At 42.1% G+C, this 21,352-nt stretch overlaps 1 protein-coding gene across 1 annotated transcript in view; it reads right to left on the reverse strand.

Annotated features, from left to right (window-relative positions):
• Positions 1–19,814, reverse strand: part of ALDH1L2 (aldehyde dehydrogenase 1 family member L2) — a 70,779-nt gene extending 50,965 nt beyond the window's left edge. Inside the window, exon 1 of the mRNA XM_061638910.1 lies at positions 19,734–19,814. The gene's annotated coding sequence lies outside the window, so the exon portion shown is untranslated. The remainder of the gene's footprint in view (positions 1–19,733) is intronic.
• Positions 19,815–21,352: the final 1,538 nt, after the last annotated feature.

The following is a 21,352-nucleotide window of genomic DNA, read 5'->3' on the forward strand; positions in this document are numbered from 1 at the left end:
GGGAGAAGTCATGTACTTTAAATACGCTTTAAATGTATAGTGTGTATGTGCAGTCAGTCTCTTTAGATTCTAAAGAGACAAAGATAACATGTTAAATAATGGTCAAATAATATTCTCATGGCGTTAAAAGGCCTAGGATGGCAAAAAAAGAGTCTTTGCTTGGCACCCAAAAGACACTAAAGTAGGTGTCAGGTGTTCCACCATTGGCTAGAAAAGCCCTTTCCCTTGTAGCAACATTATTTCAATATTTAAGAAGATCTCCAGCAGCTAAAATAATTTAGGTAAGCCATACTTTCTTAGCCTCAGTCTTCCCATACAATACTGACTTACATTGCTAGGGTTGCTACAAGGATCACTACTAAATATGCATGTGAAGTGTTGTCAACACTTGACAGTGCAGTACAAATTATATGATTGCTATTACTGGGGGACAGTTTATTCACCATTATTTTTCCACTGAAGAATTTATTGACAAGCTTCAAAGAAATTGCATTTTTTTAAAAATAATTTGTCTATGGGCTCATCTTCATGGTTGTTTACTGTATGTTTGGTGCTATTCACATCTCCTTTAAATTTGCATGGTTCACATGATGTTATTGGCAAGTAAATCCATACTAACCCAATCCACTGATAATACAAAAAGGAAGGGGAAAAAAGTATTCACTCCCTTTCTCTAGTGCTTGCAGAGGTTTTGCTCTGATGCTTTTAGGTGGGTGTGTCAGTCGTTCCCCTCTTCATCCCTTCATTCAATTTGTTTCCTGTAGGCTGATAAGCAACTTCTGGTTGCTCTCCTCTATTCTGTTGGTCTTTTTTATGTTGCTTCAAATGGTGCCATTATTTTCTTTTTCCTACAACTTGTGCACAAAAGGATAACACTGCTCAAACAAAGATTTGTATTTCAGCGGTATTCTACCAGAGAAAACACAGATATTCACACTTCCGGGTTTTTTTTTTTTTTAAGGAACCTACTGTAGCTGGTAGAACAGACTGAGCATGCTTGGTCACCTAGCAACCAGAGGGAGTGGAAATGTATAATTAGAGGGCAGGGCCAGAAGGAAAAAGTAAGACTCCTCCTCCCCAGAGGAATGCCTGCTTGTGTGAATGGGAAAAAGTGATTGGCAGCTAACTTTTGAGCAGGAACTGCAGATGATGCAAATGAAAAATGAAGGTAAAAGAAGTGTATTTCCTACAAAGAAATGCTCCTGTGTAGATGAGCCCTTTGTTGGACTGTGATATCCTAAAGACAAAAAACGTGGCCCTGTAAAAGAAGAGCTGTCCCTCCAAATAATGGCCACTTAGCAACTCCACTCAAGAACATCTCAAGGGAAAAATCCCTTACTACAGCACACGACAGCTCCACAACATGTAAAATGCAGTATTTTATTTCAAAGCACACTCTCAGCAGCACCAGCACATAAATGCCACACCTCTGCTACCTTTGTCTTATTTCTAAAATGTTTTAATCTATTGGATCAGGTCGGAGGTGAGTGGTAGCATTGAGGACTAGGAGGGGTCTTTTGTAAACCTGCTTGGAGTGTTCCAAGCTATCTGTTCCATCTGCATGCCTCTCGCACCCTACCCTGCAGGGATTCTTCAGGTGGAAAAGTCACACCGTTCCCCTTACTGGGCACACCTTTCAAGTTTTCTGCTAGCCAAAAATAAAAGTGTGCCATTTGTGATCAACAACTGCTAGATCTTTTTTAGCCCCCCCCCCCAAATACTATTATTACCTTCTGCTTGCATCCCAGTTAGAATTGCCTTCTTGGATCAGCCATTCCATCTATTCCAGTGGCAAGCTACAGAGAACCCTGGGAAACTCAAAAGCAGCCCATGGTACAGATAGGCAGCCCTTGTTTTCACCATCAGATAATCGGAGATATACTGCCTCTGAAAATGGATGTTCTGCTTTTAGCTACTGTGGGGTAATACCACACTCTTTTTTCCCCCTTCTCAGCTGATCAAGCATGGAATATACCAGGGCTGATGGTATACTTTGTGGCTTAAACCATACTTTATTGTTGTTGGGTTTTTTATTATTTTAAACTTTATACTGCATGTTACTCTGTTGGAGAATCCTATGGGATTGAAGAAGTGGGGTATTAAATCATGTACATGAAAAGTTAACATGAATGTAATCATTTGATATGGCAGAGGGGATAGAAGGTCTTTACCTGTCTTGCCTTCTCCACCTTTGCTTCCACCAGTAATTTCATGTCAGACTCAAATAAATTGAGTAGTAGCTGGGCCCAAATTCAATCTGGCTCCCATCACCCAAACAATACAACCAAAGACTTGCAAGCAATAATGTTTGGCAAATGGACAATTCCACTACATATGGAAACATGTTTCATATGACCTGCTGAATACTTTTTAACATTTCAGTCTGTTTGTAGAAAACATCTTACTTAGCCTGGCAGAAGAACCATCAATATAGTATCTTATACTGACCTTGTTTAAGAGGCAAACTTATTGAAAACACTTTATTGTCTCAGGTTCTTGGGTTATTTAGCAGCATGCCTTCCCATGGAGATTAGTTGTCCAAGACTCAGTTGACATAACTTCTGAGCTACAGCTAGTTTTGGATCCAAAGAAGTGCAAGTAGAACATGTGCTTATGCAGGGGGCTGTTTCCCCTTCCCCTTCACTTCACCAGAGCCCCCTATATGCCTGAAAAGCTGCTCCAGAGTTGTGGGATCCTCCAGAATGATATGTGAAAAGAGGCTGCAGTGTGAGAGCAAGGAATCGGAAGACATGGAAGCGAGGTCAATTTATTTGAATGGAAATACTTTCTGCTTCCACAAGAACAGGTTTAGATCCAAGGCACTGAAACCAAAATGGGCTCCATGCCTGTGGACAGGATAATTTTCTTCTGAAATTCCTTAGTCCATTCCATTATCCAATGTATGTTTGCAATATGGTCTCTGGTATCTCTACCCTTTCTAAATCCAGCTTGGACGTCTGGCATTTCTCTCTCCATATATAGTAAGAGCCTTTGTTGTAGAATCTTGAGAATTACTTTTGCTTGCATGGGATATTAAGGCAATAGTTTGATAATTACTACATTCCCTGGGATCCCCTTTCTTTGTAATTGGGATGTATATTGAGTGCTTCCAGTCTGTGGGCCATTGTTTAGTTTTCCATATCTGTTGACAAATTTTTGTCAAAATTTGGACAGATTCAGTCTCAGTAGCTTGTAGCAACTCTATTGGTATGCCATCTGTTCCTGGTGATTTGTTTCTTCCAAGTATTTTTTTTTTTTTCAATAATTTTTATTCAGATTTTCATAAAACATACAAGACAAAATCATAAAACATTCAAAGACAAAAAACAAAATCAAAAATAGTTAAACAAAAAGAAAAAAAGAAAAAAAAAAAAACAAAAATAAAAAATAAAGAGTAAAATATTGACTTCCCATTTGTCAAAGATCAAATCAGTTATAAGTCTATAATATATAACAATCCTGTCTCTTAAGTCATATTATAAAATCACTTTCCTCCAGTAGTTATCTTACTTAATCATCAAATCTCATAAACATTACTTTATTCTTTCCACAAAAAGTCAAAGAGAGGTTTCAATTCTTTAAGAAATATATCTATCAATTTTTTTTCCAGATAAGCATATCGATTAATCCATCTCATTACTAATTATGATAATCTTATTGTCATAACCATAGTCAAAATAAACATTTCAATTAATCCATCACATCAGAATCTGTTAGGTTCAGTAATTTCAGTAGCCATTGTTCTATTATCCCTATTAGTTCCATTTTCCATCTTCCATCTTCAGTAGTCTTGTTAAGTCCAGTAATTTCAGTATCCAATCTTCCATTATCAGTATTCCATAATAATCTTGCTGTCAAAGCCATAGTCATATAGTAAGAGTCTGATGGGAATTACCTCTATCCCAAATATTTTCTTGCCATCCATTCTGAATAGGTTGCTGAAATACTGCTGTAAAATCATATCTCTGTTCTTTTTTTCAAAATACACTGGGTCATCTCTTGAAAGTTTTTCCATTGTCACATGGCTGCAGTTAATTCCATAGATTTTCTCTATATTGGGCTCCATCACATCATTCCAGTCCAGAAGATTATCCATGCCATTGATAACTTTATCTCTAGAATCTTCATTAATTTCTTCAGAGATAACATTGAGTTCCAAACAATAGATTTTATTTCTAAAGTCCATAGACTCCAGATCTTGTTCCTGTTCCACGTTTGTTCCAATCTCCGGGATCTCCTCTCTCACAGGGACCCCTGTTCCAGTCTCCAGGGTCTCCTCTCTCACAGGGACCCCTGTTCCAGTCTCCAGGGTCTCCTCTCTCACAAGGACCCCTATGTCTTTAATCTCCTGTGTCTCCAAACAATAGATTTTGTTTCTAAAGTCCATAGACTCCAAATCTTTTTCCTGTTCCACGTTTGTTCCAATCTCCGGGGTCTCCTCTCTCACAGGGACCCCTTCCAGGGTCACCTCTCTCACAGGGACCCCTATATCTTTAATCTCCTGCTTCATTTTACTCAATTCAATTTTCAGCTCCTTACAACCCTGTCGCAGGTTTTGTTTCGTTATCTCAATCTCATCCATTATTTTCTGAAACATAGTTATTTCCAGCTTCTCAGCCACTTTCTTAATTGCCATTTTAAAAGAAAAATATAGGAAAACCACTTCTTATTTCAGCAACAATTGGGTTAATACTCCAAACTTGGTGACATCACAGTATAAACAGAGCAGACAGCCTTATCTCTCCATGCTTAAGTAAACAAAATGCAGTTCCCAGGATCGAAACAATTAATGGCGGTCGTCAGGAAACAGATTCGTCAAAATAAAATAGACCAAAAAGAGAGTAGTCTCAGACAATATAATATTCTTCAAAATAAAAATCTGGAATAGAAATCCCTCTTCTGTGTATATCTTTAGAATGCAAATCCAGGACAGCTTTTTGCAACAAAAACAGAGATAAGCTATTAATTAGTGAGTAGCAGAGAGAAGTTATGGCTCCCCAGTGAGATGTCAAAAACCGATCAATCTGGCAAATCTCTTTTAAACAGCAACAATTTAAGTCAAGTAAAAGAAAAATATAGAAAGAAGGGTGCTTGCCTGTTAGTGCGTTCTCTCTTAGAAGATAAGATGAACGTTCGCTTTTCCAGATAGAGCTTGTTGTTAAAAATCCGTCCCACCTTCGTCGGCTGGACCTCGTCCCATAAATTAATGAGATCTGGTCGTCCCAACAAAAATAGGCTTTGAGGTTAATCTCTTCGTTTCTCCCTACCCGGGAGAAGTTTAATCAGTCAAAAAAAGAAAAAATCTGACTGATATATCTGAATAAGCTTCTTTTGAGGCAGGAGCCCGTCTCAAAAGCAGGCACAGGCTAAGTCACCCTTCCCGGAAGTGTTTCTTCCAAGTATTTTAAGAGAAGCTTTCACCTCACATTCTAAAATTTCTGGGTCTTCATCAAATGGTTCCTCCATGAATGAATCTGTCATATTTGCATCTCTTTTATAGAGTTCTTCAGTGTATTGCTTCCATTTTCCTTTTATTTCATCTTGGTCAGTCAGTGCGTTCCACTGTTGATTATTCAACATCCCTACCCTTGGTTTAAATTTCCCTTCATTTCTCTAATATTTTGGAATAGGCTCTTGTTCTAGCTTTTTTGTTGTCCTCTTCAATTTCTACACAATAACCATTGTAATAGTTCTCTTTGTCCCTATGTACTAGTCGCTGTATTGTTGCATTTAGGGTTCTGACCGTGTTTCTATCTCCTCTTGCTTTTGCTTTCCTTCTCTCTTTAACCATTTTAAGAGTTTTGTTAGTCATCCATTGAGGTCTTTCTCTCTTTTTAACAAGAGGTATTGTCTTTTTGCATTCTTCCATAGTTCTTCTTGTTGTCTGTCAACTAACTTTAAAGCCTCAAATCTGTTCCTTATTTGATCTTTATATTTTTCTGGGATGTTATTTAAATTGTATTTTGGCATTATGAGTGCTTTGTTGTTCTTCTTTAACTTTACTCTGATTTTTGATATGACCAGTTCATGATCTGTACCACAATCTGCTCTTGGTTTTGTTTTTGCAGAAAGTATGGAACTTCTCCATCTTCTGCTACCTATTATTATTATTAAACTTTATTTATACCCTGCCTTTCGGCCAAAGGCCCTCAATTGTATAATCAATTTGATTCCTATATAGACCATTTGGTGATGTCCACGTGTACAGTCTTCTTTTTGGTTGCTCAAAAATTGTGTTTGCAAGAAACAAATGATTGGCTTCACAGAATTCGATAAGTCTTTCTCTTGCTTCATTTCTATCTCCTAAGCCCCATTTTCCCACAATTCCTAGTTCTTCTCTATTCCCTACTTTTGCATTCCAGTCCCTCATGATTATCAGCACATCTTGTTTTGGTGTGTGATCAATTCCTTCCTGTACTTCTGCGTAAAATCTCTCCAATTCCTCTTCTGCATTTGGCGTTGGAGCATAGACTTGGATGATGGTTATGCTAATAGGTTTCCCCTTAAATCTCGTTGATATAACTCACTCAGACCTTACGTTATATGTCTTCTTTTTGCTACATCACATCTCACTATTAAAGCAACCCCATTTCTTCTTAATTCCTCATTTCTTGCATAAAATATTTTGTAGTTGCCTGATTGAAAATGTCCCATTCCCATCCATTTTAATTCACTCACGCCAAGTATTGTAATGTTGATACGTTCCATTTCTTGCTTGACAATTTCTAACTTTCCTTGGTTCATGCTTCTCACATTAAGAACATAAGAAGAGCCTGCTGGATCTGGCCAGTGGCCCATCTAGTCCAGCATCCTGTTCTCACAGTGGCCAACCAGGTGCCTGGGGGAAGCCCGCAAGCAGGACCCGAGTGCAAGAACACTCTCCCCTCCTGAGGCTTCCGGCAACTGGTTTTCAGAAGCATGCTGCCTCTGACTAGGGTGGCAGAGCACAGCCATCATAGCTAGTAGCCATTGATAGCCCTGTCCTCCATGAATTTGTCTAATCTTCTTTTAAAGCCATCCAAGCTGGTGGCCATTACTGCATCTTGTGGGAGCAAATTCCATAGTTTGACTATGCACTGAGTAAAGAAGTACTTCCTTTTGTCTGTCCTGAATCTTCCAACATTCAGCTTCTTTGAATGTCCACGAGTTCTAGTATTATGAGAGAGGGAGAAGAACTTTTCTCTATCCACTTTCTCAATGCCATGCATAATTTTATACACTTCTATCATGTCTCCTCTGACCCACCTTTTCTCTAAACTAAAAAGCCCCAAATGCTGCAACCTTTCCTCATAAGGGAGTCGCTCCATCCCCTTGATCATTCTGGTTGCCCTTTTCTGAACCTTTTCCAACTCTATAATATCCTTTTTAAGATGAGGCGACCAGTACTGTACACAGTATTCCAAATGCAGCCGCACCATAGATTTATACAACAGCATTATGATATCGGCTGTTTTATTTTCAATACCTTTCCTAATTATCCCTAGCATGGAATTTGCCTTTTTCACAGCTGCTGCACACTGGGTTGACATTTTCATTGTGCTGTCCACTACAACCCCGAGGTCTCTCTCCTGGTCGGTCACCGCCAGTTCAGACCCCATGAGCGTATATGTGAAATTAAGATTTTTTGCTCCAATATGCATAATTTTACACTTGTTTATATTGAATTGTATTTGCCATTTTTCCGCCCATTCACTCAGTTTGGAGAGGTCTTTTTGGAGCTCTTCGCAATCCCTTTTTGTTTTAACAACCCTGAACAATTTAGTGTCGTCAGCAAACTTGGCCACTTCACTGCTCACTCCTAATTCTAGGTCATTAATGAACAAGTTGAAAAGTACAGGTCCCAATACCGATCCTTGAGGGACTCCACTTTCTACAGCCCTCCATTGGGAGAACTGTCCGTTTATTCCTACTCTCTGCTTTCTGCTTCTTAACCAATTCCTTATCCACAAGAGGACCTCTCCTAGTATTCCATGACTGCTAAGCTTCCTCAGAAGTCTTTGGTGAGGTACCTTGTCAAAAGCTTTTTGAAAGTCTAAGTACACTATGTCCACTGGATCACCTCTATCAATATGCTTGTTGACACTCTCAAAGAATTCTAATAGGTTACTGAGACAGGACTTTCCCTTGCAGAAGCCATGCTGGCTCTGCTTCAGTAAAGCTTGTTTTTCTATGTGCTTAGTTAATCTAGGTTTAATAATACTTTCTACCAGTTTTCCAGGGACAGAAGTTAAGCTAACTGGCCTGTAATTTCCGGGATCACCTCTGGATCCCTTTTGAAGATTGGCGTTACATTTGCCACTTTCCAGTCCTCAGGCACGGAGGAGGACCCGAGGGACAAGTTACATATTTTAGTTAGCAGATCAGCAATTTCACATTTGAGTTCTTTGAGAACTCTTGGGTGGATGCCATCCGGGCCCGGTGATTTGTCAGTTTTTATATTGTCCATTAAGCCTAGAACTTCCTCTCTCGTTACCACTATTTGTCTCAGTTCCTCAGAATCCCTTCCTGCAAATGTTAGTTCAGGTTCAGGGATCTGCCCTATATCTTCCACTGTGAAGACAGATGCAAAGGATTCATTTAGCTTCTCTGCAATCTCCTTATCGTTCTTTAGTACACCTTTGACTCCCTTATCATCCAAGGGTCCAATCGCCTCCCTAGATGGTCTCCTGCTTTGAATGTATTTATAGAATTTTTTGTTGTTGGTTTTCATGTTCTTAGCAATGTGCTCCTCAAATTCTTTTTTAGCATCCCTTATTGTCTTCTTGCATTTCTTTTGCCAGAGTTTGTGTTCTTTTTAATGTTCTTCATTCGGACAAGACTTCCATTTTCTGAAGACTTTTTGCCTCTAAGAGCTTCCTTGATTTTGCTCGTTAACCATGCTGGCATCTTCTTGGCCATGGCGGTACCTTTTCTGATCTGCGGTATGCACTCCAGTTGAGCTTCTAATATAGTGTTTTTAAACAACTTCCAAGCATTTTCGAGTGATGTGACCCTCTGGACTTTGTTTTTCAGCTTTCTTTTTACCAATCCCCTCATTTTTGTGAAGTTTCCTCTTTTGAAGTCAAATGTGACTGCGTTGGATTTTCTTGGCAATTGGCCATTTACTTGTATGTTTAATTTAATAGCACTATGGTCACTGCTCCCAATCGGTTCAACAACACTTACATCTCGCACCAGGTCCCGGTCCCCACTGAGGACTAAGTCCAGGGTTGCCGTCCCTCCGGTCGGTTCCATGACCAACTGGTCTAGGGAATAGTCATTTAGAATATCTAGAAATTTTGCTTCTTTGTCATGACTGGAACACATATCCAGCCAGTCTATGTCTGGGTAGTTGAAGTCACCCATTACTACCACATTTCCTAGTTTGGATGCTTCCTCAATTTCATATCTCATCTCAAGGTCTCCCTGAGCATTCTGATCAGGGGGACGATAGATCATTCCCAGTATTAAATCCCTCCTGGGGCATGGTATCACCACCCACAACGATTTTGTGGAGGAGTCTGCCTCTTTTGGGGTTTCAAGCTTGCTGGATTCAATGCCTTCTTTCACGTATAGAGCGACTCCGCCACCAGTACGTCCTTCCCTGTCCTTCCGATATAGTTTATATCCAGGGATAACCGTATCCCACTGGTTTTCTCTATTCCACCAGGTCTCCGTTATGCTCACTATATCAATGCTCTCCTCTAAGACCAAGCACTCCAGTTCTCCCATCTTGGTTCGGAGGCTCCTAGCATTAGCGTACAGGCACTTGTAAGCAGTGTCTCTCTTCAAGTGTCTTTGGCACTTGTGGTTTGGCCTGTGGTAATTTTGCCCTTCTGAATTTATATCCTGTGCTCCTGCTCTCACAATGCCTACTTCTAGGCCTACACCTTTTAAAATTTCATATTTTTTTGGTCTTTATCCCAGGGGGAAGTTTATTCCGAACTGGACCTTCCTATTGTGTGCGTCATACAACTCAGGACTCTCCTTTCGCATCTGTGCGCATCAGCCTCTGGGCTTCCTTTCGGCTTTGACCCAGCTGCGTCATTAGTCACAGCGCTACTCGTACTTGTCCTTTGTTCTTCCCCAGTAGCTCGCTGAGTGCCTTCGGATCTGGGGGTCTCATCTTCTAGCATCATCTCGTGTTGCATGTTGCACACTCTGCTCATAGGGTTTTTGTGGTAAGAGGTATTCAGAGGTGGTTTACCATTGCCTTCCTCTGAGTTTGGATTCATCTTAGTCTGGTGTTTCAGCTTTGACCATTCCGCCTTGGGTGCCCCTGCTCTCAGCTTCTTCACCGGGATTGCTCTCAGCTTCTTCAGCACTCTCAAACCCCCTCACCATGTTAAGGTGTGCATCCTAGAGGGGGGCCATTGAACTTAGATGGACATATTTCTGAATAACCATGTTTAGTATTGAACGGTAAGTTGTTTTTATTTTAAAACTCTACATCTATTTTCCAAAGACAATTGAGTGGCCTAACCAGGATATCTAAGCAACTTCATCATACTGGGTGAAATCTGGAACTGTTGCTAGCCCTCTTTATCTGTTGAGCCCTGCCTAGTATTGGCTTTGTCTTTTTCCTGCCCCGAAGAAGCCATTTATCAGTTTTTGCCTGTACAACATTCATGATTCTCCAGTGAAAGAAGAGTTCTGTTGAAGAACTTTCTGCTTTAGAGATCTTATCTCATTTTATCCTCACACAATCCGGTGAAGTAGTATATTCTCCCCATAGTAGTTTTTCAAGTTTTACTGTGTTCTGAAGCAAGTTTTCACAAGAAGCAAGCCTTTCAAGTTTTAGTTTTGAATTTATTATGTTCTGTTTGACTGTGCTCAAGATACTAAAAAAAGATAATAGACTGTGCTTGAATTGAATGACTGCCAAAGGGTGTCCCTTCCCCCATCACACTCTGTCAAAATTGGTGGTAACACGTTTACTACTGATTTTTGCTGCTATGCAAATATATATTCACAATGTATATTCACAATTATTGCATGAATTAAAAAGAGCACATTAAGCTTTCTCTAGTTCAGCTGAGCTGCTAAGACCTTTATATTTCACCCAAGCATTTGGTGTGGGAGTTGAGAGAGTTGAGTTTCGATTTTGTGCTGAATTGTTTTAGCTTGCTTTTGGTTTTGTTGTGTGAAATTGATTATAGAAATTTGGATTTACCCCGTCTTTTATTTATTTTAGGGATGGGGAACTAGTGTATGTTATGATTTATTTCTTAATGGTTGCAAGCTACAATGGGCTTATTTTATAAAGAAAACTGGGGTATGAATGTTTAAAATAAAATAAAATATAAATAAATATTCCCCATACATGTTGCTTTACAGAGGAATTACATGAATATTTCCCATCTCCTTTCCATCCCCAGTCATAGAAATCAGGTCATCGCAAGACATATTTACCAACAAGCAAGGACGTTGGCTAGCAGAGTTCTTGAAATTGTCATCCCTCCATAGTCCACATGGCTCTGAAAAGGACTCTTCTAATGGAACACACACATATATGGCCAGTAGAGGGGCAAGTGTAATCGATTACATGTTTATTTCGATGCCCCTTTACTCAGAGGTCACTGGGTTCAAAGTAGACAACAGGCCAGAGAGTGATCACTTTCCCCTATTGCTGTCTTTAAAAACACCCCCTCCCAGCCTTCCTCCTAAAAAGCTTGTGAGGGATGGGTGCTTACTAACAGAACGGAGAAAGTCCTGGTCTCAAGAGGTACATACCTCCATTGACCATCTCCTGACAAGTTCCCAACTTCAAGTCCTCAAACAAAATCTTATAAATGACTCTGGTGAAGCCTTGGCCCACTATCAAAACATAACTCAAGCCCTAAGACCAAAATTAATAAAGATACACTTACAGGAGCCACACAGATATTGGGCCAAGTCATGGTTTGACAGAGATTGCAAAAAGGCCAGGAAACAGTTAATGAAATATGCAAGGGGTTTTTTGCGAGATCCGACAAACTTTACTCGAATAACTTTAGTGTCACTCAGATCAAGTTATAAGCAGTTGTTAACACAGAAAAAGTACTCATTTGCCAGAACCGTCCGGCTCTCTCTTGCACAAGCGGTTAAGGACAGAAATGAGAGTAAGTTCTGGGATTTGATATCTAGAGGGACAAACCGACCCCGAGAGCCTTGTCAGATTACAGCAATACAATGGCTCGATTACTATGTCGGTCATAATAATCAACAAATTACATCACACCCCCTGCCCCTTCCACGGCAGGAGACATCAATGCCTCACTGGCCAACAGTCTCACCACTTTTAATTAAGGACTTAATCTCTTCTCTCAAACAAGGGAAGGCCCCTGGTGAGGACATGATACCCCCAGAAACTTATAAAAACTTCCCAGACTGGTGGGCTCCCGTCTTGGCCAAGCTTTTCACACAAATAAACATCTCAGGCGTTCTTCCAGTTGGTTGGAATAAAAGTATAATCATCCCAATATACAAAAAGGGTGATCGCTCAGACCCGAATAACTATCGTCCTATAAGCCTGATAGATATTGGAGCTAAACTGTACGCAAAATTTCTTATGATGAAACTAGAGGAGTGGGAGGAGGAAAATCAGATAATCTGCCCCGAACAAGCAGGATTTAGGAAAGGCTGTAGCACTATAGATCACTGCGCTACTCTTTCCTCCCTAGCAAAAAAATCAATACAAGGCCCGACAAAACGTTTATATGTAGCCTTTGTAGATCTAGCGGCTGCGTTTGATTCAATAGATAGACCAAGACTATGGGAGAAACTTAAAAATTCCAAAATAGACAGACGTCTTCTATTCTTGATAAAATCATTATACTCTAATACCAGCTCCAGAGTCAGAGTGGGCCCAACAGGCTCCCTGACAGACCCTTTTTTAATAACTAAAGGAGTTAAACAGGGATGTCCCCTGGCCCCATTCTTATTTAACTTCTATTTAAATGATATTGTATCGGCTGTCTCGGGAATGGACCTGTTCCCCCCTTCCTTGGGTCAAAGGAAAGTTTCCCTCATGCTATACGCAGACGATATGGTTTTATTGTCAATAACCTGCAATGGACTCAGAAGGGCTCTACTAAAGCTATCATCATATTGTGTCACCGAAAAACTACAGATTAACTGCTCCAAAACAAAAATCATGGTATTTGGCAAAAGGTCACCAATGCACAAATGGTCAATCAACGGTCACCCAATCGAGCAATGTCGAACTTTTAAATATCTTGGTGTCCATTTCTCCGATTCCCTTTCTTGGAGAAAGCATATAGAGTGCACTAAACTGGCCGCACTTAGAGCTAGTGGAACTATCCTGAACTTCTATCGCTCAATAGGTGGCAACCTAGTCTCCCCGGCTTTAAAAATATTTCAAGCCAAAGTTGTTCCTATGATGCAATATGGAGCACCTATTTGGGGATGGGAAAACCCTCTACTTGACCAATTAGAGATAGTTCAAAACAAATTTCTAAAAAAACTTCTGTTTCTACCATCAGCGACCCCAGCTGCACTAATTTGGGCCGAGACAGGGATTTCATCAGTTAGGGCAAAAATTCATTCAACTCTGGTAAATTACTGGAAGGCGAATAAGCAATCTTCCCCAAGGCAAATTTTGAAAATCAGCTCAATAAGTGTATGGTCGGACAAATTTTGGTCTGCCCAACTAACAAAAATTTGCCAACTTTACCACATAGACCCTAAAGCCCTACAAGACCCTTCTAACAAAACCAGCTTCACGGAGGTTCTTCTCCAGCATACTGCTTGGATGGATAGGCTAACTATAATAAATTCTAATTTCACACGATGGTATAGTCTTTTCAAATCAGATCAAACCAAAGCGAACTATTTAGATTTTCTTACAGCAGCAAATCTTCGTCACGCCTTCACAGCTTTGAGATTCCAATCAATGCCTTCGGCATACTTGACTGGCAGATATAACGGAACCCCCCGTGCCCAAAGACTGTGCATCTGTGACACTCCCGAGGTGGAAGATCTTCCACACTACTTGCTAGAATGCTCCCTATACAAACACCCCCGGTCAAAATTCCTGGACGAGGCGCTGACACATGCGCCCGTAGACCTACTCTCGCGTATTTCCTTCCTTCTCTCAGACAGGGACCCAGGCATTACATACAGGGTAGCTTTATTTGCCCTAGCAGTGCAGAAATTACGGAAGAAACGTATAGAGGAACTAGGACTTACTGTCTAGATAATACATGTTGCTATACTGATTGTTATAATAACAATGATTTTAATTGTATTTTAAAAATGTTTACCTGATAGAAAATGTACCATTTATTTTATAGTAATAATATTTAAGATCCCAATTGTAATTTTAAAATAATTCACCTCATTAAGTGTATGACCTGTTAGAGGCCTATGGCCAGACAGTAATAAATGATGATGATGAAGTTAATTAATGCAAATTATTGTGTGATGTAGCAGTTTAATAGTGAATTAAATGTGTGGTGTGAATGTGGCATTGTGTGCACTCTGCTGTCCTGATTTTAAACAACAAACACTGTCCTTAATTTGCCTGTGAGGAACATGTTGAGGAATACTGCCTTATTTTATTTTTTTGTTAGTGTGCAGACAGGTGCTAAAATGTTCTATTTTGCAGCCTATTTTGCATTCTTAGCTATTAAACCTCCCGAGAGGGTTGTGTGGCTGCATCGTGATGTAAATTTGCACACAGAGACAAAAAAAAAACACCACACCTCCAGACACGGCTTTCATCACTGTATCTCCTTTGCCAGGTTGTAAATGTGCTTGGCTGTGCATCAGTTCTGTAATAACTACAGTCAGTTCACAACTCTCATCAGGCCTACAGATAATTGAGGGCGATGGGAATTTGGGGTCCAGCAACATCTGGAGGAGCACAGTTTCCCCCATCCTCACCGTAGAGCCAATCTGAGCCCAAGGGCTGCATTCCTTTCTGGGCAGTCTTCTGAGGGCCATGTCCCAGTAGTGAACGTGGCCACTGGCCAGAGGCAATGAATTTTACCTTCTATGTTGTTGTTATGTGCCTTCAAGTCGATTACGACTTATGGCGACCCTATGAATCAGCGACCTCCAAGAGCATCTGTCATGAACCACCCTGTTCAGATCTTGTAAGTTCAGGTCTGTGGCTTCCTTTATGGAATCAATCCATCTCTTGTTTGCCCTTCCTCTTTTTCTACTCCCTTCTGTTTTTCCCAGCATTACTGTCTTTTCTAGTGAATCATGTCTTCTCATTACGTGCCCAAAGTATGATAACCTCAGTTTCATCATTTTAGCTTCTAGTGATAGTTCTGGTTTAATTTGTTTAACATGGCTGCAACCATATCTACTCAGAAGTAAGTCCTATTGAGTTCTATGGGGCTTAGTTCCTTAATAAGCATGTTTACAGTTGCTGCCTTCAGGGGCATCCATCTGTGCTCCCATCTAACATCTCTGCAACACTAAGCTCCTTTCTTCCAATAATGGCCTGGCCTGAGGGCACGTAAACCCTTCTTGCCAGAAGCAAGTAAGCTAGATTAAATGTTCCCTAAAGGTGTTGAACTGTGACCTGGCAGACCAGGGTTTGAATCTCCACACAGCCATGAAGCTCACTGGGTGACCTTGGGCCAGTCACTGCCTCTCAGACTCAGAGGAAGGCAATAGTAAACCACCTCTGTCTGAATACTGCTTACCATGAAGACCCTATCTGGGATCAACTTGAAGGCAGTCCATTTCCATTTTGCATCACCCTAAGCTTGTGAGAAAGAATGACCTTGTCACTTCAGATGGACCTAGGAACACCCTATTTTAGGTAAGATTTCTATTTTAATCTCCAGAGAATTTTTTTTTGAATGGTATGCTCCAAGCAACTGTGGTTGATACAATGTATCATGTTTAATGACGTCACTAGGGCCCGCCCCGTGACATCACTAGGGCCCGTGTGAGGCATCCTTCCCTGGCTCTCCCTGTCAGGTTCCTACCTGCTCGTGGTTACTGCCTGTCTCTAGGCACCACCAGGGACTCCACCAGTCCGGACTGCACTCTCTTATGGTTTACCTATCCACTCTAGCACAGATCTCAACAGATCCCCCTGCTAGGCAACCACCAGTAACGTCCCAATACTGGTATTCCCAGAGACTCTGAATACTGGTATTGTTATTCTCTTCACCGCTGCCACCATTTGTTACAGTTCCCCTTCAGCCTTGGTCATTACCTTACCCTCCCTTCTGGTCTGTGAAACCCCAGCCAAGGATCAGGCCTTTGGTAAACCAAATTAAGTATTTATTACAGATAACAAAGCTAACAAGATTAACAAGATTTCTTCTTAAGGCACATAAGCATATGGTTTTACTCAATACTAATCCGAACTCCACCTCCCTCCTTCTCCACTCTCTCCTGTCAAACAACTCTCTAAACCCCACCAAGCAACCCACTCAGTTCTCTTCTCCCCCCGATTCCACTCTCACTCTTCCTTTTATACGTTCAGCCATTTTAAACACTCAGCCAATCATCTAGCATTCTGCTGCCCATTCACTCCCCCTCCTCTTTCACTACTTACCATATATCTTCTAAACAACGAACACTTACCATATATACATTAATATAGGAACATCACAGCCCGCCCCGTGACGTCACTAGGGTTTTTGGATGGTTCCGACCTGGCAACCCTATATAATGTCTGATTCAGATTAGAAATACAAGTAGCTGGCCTCAGCCAATGCAAAGAATCCTGGGAAGTGCAGTTTGTGAAGGGTGCTGAGAGGAGACTGTGATGATCCTGTATTAGTGTAAATAGGGTAAGTGCTGTTTGTTTAGAAGATACATGGTAAGTGGAGTGAAAGAGGAAGGGGGAGTGAATGGGCAGTAGAATGCTGGATGATTGGCTGAATGTTTAAAATGGCTGACAGTATAAAAAGAAGAATGTCAGGTAAATCTGGGTGGATGTGGTGTGGATGTGAGGTGGACGTTGGTAGGTTTTGAGAGGAGATTATGTGGAGAGTTGGTGGATGTGAGGAGAGGGTGGAGTTCGGATTAATACTAAGACCAGTACCTCAGGAATAGATGTAACCATATGCTTAAGTGCCTTTTAAAGAAATCTTGTTATCTGTGTTATTTAATAAATACTTAATTTGGTTTACCAAAGGCCTGATCCTTGGCTGGGGTTTCACAGACCAGAAGGGAGGGTGTGGTAAATACCAAGGCTGAAGGGAAACAAATGGTGGCAGCGGTGAAGAGAATAACACCACAAGCAGTCTGAGTAAATCAAAGGGATTGGGACAGCTTTAGCACTCAGTCACAGAGGTAACCAGATAGAGAGACTCAGGCAGAGTCTCTGGGACTACTGGTTATAGGACGTGACTGGTGGTGCTGCCTAGCAGGGGGATCTGTTGAGATCTGTGCTAGAGCGGGGAGAGAAACCATATAAAGGACAGTCCGGACTGGTGGAGTCCCTGGTGGTGCCTAGAGACAGGCAGTAACCACGAGCAGGTAGGAACCTGACAGGGAGAGCCAGGGAAGGGCGTCACAGAGACTCCTATTCCCCTGACAGAGCTCCAATGGCCAGACTGGTTTAACAGTCAGCCGTTCTGATTGAAGCTCTGTGAGGGGAATAGGGCCTCTCCTGGCAACTCTCAGCACTCTTCACTAACTATACTTCCCTGGATTCTTTGGGGGAAGCCATGACTGTCTAAGTGAAGTAAAGGTCTGGTGAGGAGGTGGCAAGGGACAGCTCTGGTTTAAATTTGGGTGGGAGGCTACATTTGCCTGCTGTAGAATAAAAAGGTGGGGAAAACCCTGAAAAAGAATGATACTGTTCACAATGTTTTCCTTTTGGGAAGGAAAGGGGCTTCCCCTCTGCCCAGAGCCCACCCACCCAATCTCCTCCCCTCCCCTCTCCCTTCATCCCTCCTCCTTCTCCTCTCCCTGCCCCTCCCCCAGGTCAGTTTCACCTATCTTAAGCATGATTGCATGGGAGCAAGTCCCATTGAACTCAAAAAGCATGCAAATGATCAAAGCTGCTCTCCCCTCCTTCTCCCTCCTATTCCCTCCCTCTTGCGCCTTCCCTCCTCCTTCCTTCCCCCCTCCCTTCCTCTCTCCCATCCCTTTCCAATCCCTTCCTTCCCCCCTCCTCCTTCCCCTCCCCTCCGCCCTCCCCCTCCTCCCCCATGGTCAGTTTTACCTATCCTAGGACTATGACCTGGGAGACCAGGGTTCAAATCCCCACAGAGCCATTAAGCTCACAGGGTGACCCTAGGCCAGTCACTGCCTCTCAGCCTCAGAGGAAGGCAATGATAAACCACCTCTGAATACCGCTTACCATGAAAACCCTATTCATAGGGTCACCATAAGTCAGAATTGACTTGAAGGCATCCAATTTCATTTTCAAGCATGATTGCACAGGAGTAAATCCCATTGAACTCAATAAGCATGCAAATGATCAAACCTACCCTACCCCCTCCTCCCTCCCATCACCTCCCTTTTGCCCCTTCCCTCCCCCTTCCTTCATCCCTCTCCCTCCCTTTCCAATCCCCTCCTTCGCCCTCCCATTCTGCTCCTGTCTCCCACCCTTCCTCTTTCCCTCTACTCTCCCCTCCCTCTCCTCCTTCCCCATGCTCAGTTTTACCTATCCTAGCCATGATTGCGTGGGAGTAAATCCCATTGAACTCAAGCATGCAAATTATCACAACCTGCCTTTCTCCTCCTTCCCCTCTCTCTGCTTCCTCCCTTCTTCCTCCCCTCCCCTTTTCCTTCCTCTTCCTCCCCTGCCCACTCCCTCCCTCCCTCCCCCCTCTTCCCTCTTCCCTCCCCCCTCTTCCCTCTTCTCCTCCCCCTCCCCCTCCCCTTCTCCTCCCCCTCCCCCTCCCCTTCTCCTCCCCCTCCCCCTCCCCCAGTCAGTGTTACATATGGTAAGCATGAATGAATAGGAGTAAATCCCACTGAACTCAATAAGCATGCAAATTCACTAATAGGTAAAAAAAAACTTGCAGTTTAAGAAAGTACTTATAGCCAACTTATATTTTGGTCAAACTTCAAAAAGCAGGGAAATTAGGCAGCTATAGTGAATGCACCAGGGGAGCAGGAGACCTGACCTCCTGTCTGAGATATTGTACTGCCCTACAAATTTGTCAAAATGCAAATGCAATTTGGGTTGGTCTTTCATGGTCCAATCCACTTCCTATGCATCGTGGGAGAATTTAGTAACATGTGCCTCTGAGCATATGGTGAGTGGTAGCACCTGCAATCAGCCCAAATAACAGAAACAAGACATGCTGGGCTTGTCATGCTTTTGACCCCCACAGGTGTCAAGTGCATGCTTCAGACCCAATTCCCCCACCTGGGCAATTGATCTGGAACCCAATACCCCCCTTGCCAAGGCTGTGCAATCAACACCAACCCTGGAATGTAGAAGATAGGCTGCCGCCACCACCCCTTCAACTGGTTCTACTCTGAGTTAGAGGAAACCCACAGCCCAGATATAGGTAAACCAAGGATTCCTAAAGACAAGAACTAAACAGGCACTCCTTGTCCAGAAGCCTTTGGTAAAGCCAAAACACACACTTGTGGTAGTTTGTGGTCAGTGGTCAAGGTGCTGGATTCAGAACCAAATTGGTCTTACTCAATGAAAACACAAGGATAATAATAAGTAGCTTTATTAATAAAATTTAAGTGCACAATTAATAGCAGCAAAACAGTTCCTCAAAACCACACCCAACCAGGGATTTAAGTATAACATAAGAGAGTTCAAACACAACTAGAAAACAACAAACGAACTAGCCTATACTACTTACTGAAGAGGTAGTTGTTGGTAAATCTCCTCTCTCCTCAGAGAGACAGCAGGATAGTAAAAAGCAGTCGAACCCCAGACGGATAACCACCCTTCCAGATGGAATCCAGGGGAACAAAAGCTATGGGTCTCATCCCCTATACTTAAGGAAAAAACCCCAGCAACAGTTCAGGATGAATCAGCCAATCAGGGGGCTTCTGATGTAATCATATTCCTGAAGCTTTTTTACTTTTTCGTGCCTTGCAGGCCCCCCTCCCCTTTCTGATCTCAACCTTCTCAGGCCTGCATGGCCTTGAGTACCAGGCTCCCAGCAGATAGTAGAGATAAACAGGTGTTGCTATTCAGGCCTCCCAATTACTTGCAGCTGGAAACGAAACTTAAAATTTTCCTCTCACAGAGGCCCGTCTCCTCCCAAATGTAACTCCTACAATTCCCTCTGTCTCAGCCATGTTACAAGAAAACCAGGTTAACAAAATTGCAAGTTCATGACAGGGCTGATATTTTAGCAGGGAGGAAGCAACAATATTAAAACAGTTGGTATAGTTCAGATAGTCTCTTTAAATATGTTTGATTTACTTTGCAATTTTGGTGAATTTTCCTATAGTAAATCATTTTCTTTTGCTTCTGTTTCTGTGAATATGTGAAGTACAGTAACACTTTGCAACACTAAAAAAAAGCCCCCAAAACAATTGTGGAATAATGGCACTGATTATTCTGCAGAATAGTTTTCAATTGAAAGCTGTATAAACAAAAGTTGCACAGAGAGGTGGGAAAGACCAGTCTTCAGATGAGGAAGAGGAAGTGAAAAGCAAAAGAAATTTAACTCTCACAGCAGCTAGGCAGCTTGCACTCTTGCTTGGCTTCTGGGCAGTGTAGAAATACTGGGGTGGGGAAAATCATAGAATCATAGAATAGTAGAGTTGGAAGGGGCCTACAAGGCCATCGAGTCCAACCCCCTGCTCAATGCAGGAATCCAAATCAAAGCATTCCCGACAGATGGCTGTCCAGCCGCCTCTTGAATGCCTCCAGTTTCGGACAGCCCACTACCTCTCTGGGTAAGGTTCCATTGTTGTATGGCTCTAACTTTTAGGAAGTTTTTTCTGATGTCCAGTCGAAATCTGGCTTCCTGCAACTTGAGCCCATAATTCCGTGTCCTGCACTTTGGGACGATCGAGAAGAGATCCCGGCCCTCCTCTATATGACAACCTTTCATGTACTTGAAGAGTGCTATCATATCTCCCCTCAGTCTTCTCTTGTCCAGGCTAAACATGCCTAGTTCTTTCAGTCTCTCCTCACAGGGCTTTGTTTCCAGTCCCTTGATCATCTTTGTTGCCCTCCTCTGAACCCGTTCCAGTTTGTCTGCATCCTTCTTGAAGTGCAGAGACCAGAACTGGACGCAGTATTCAAGATGACGCCTAACCAGTGCTGAATAGAGGGAAACTAGTACTTCACACAATTTGGAAACTATACTTCTGTTAATGCAGCCTAATATAGCATTTGCCTTTTTTGCAGCCACATCACACTGTTGGCTCATATTCAGCTTGTGATCAATGACAATTCCAAGATCCTTCTCACCTGTCGTACTGCTGAGCCAAGTATCCCCCATCTTATAACTGTGCATTT

Source organism: Rhineura floridana, chromosome 8, assembly GCF_030035675.1.
Source record: "Rhineura floridana isolate rRhiFlo1 chromosome 8, rRhiFlo1.hap2, whole genome shotgun sequence".
NCBI classification, from domain to species: domain Eukaryota; kingdom Metazoa; phylum Chordata; class Lepidosauria; order Squamata; family Rhineuridae; genus Rhineura; species Rhineura floridana.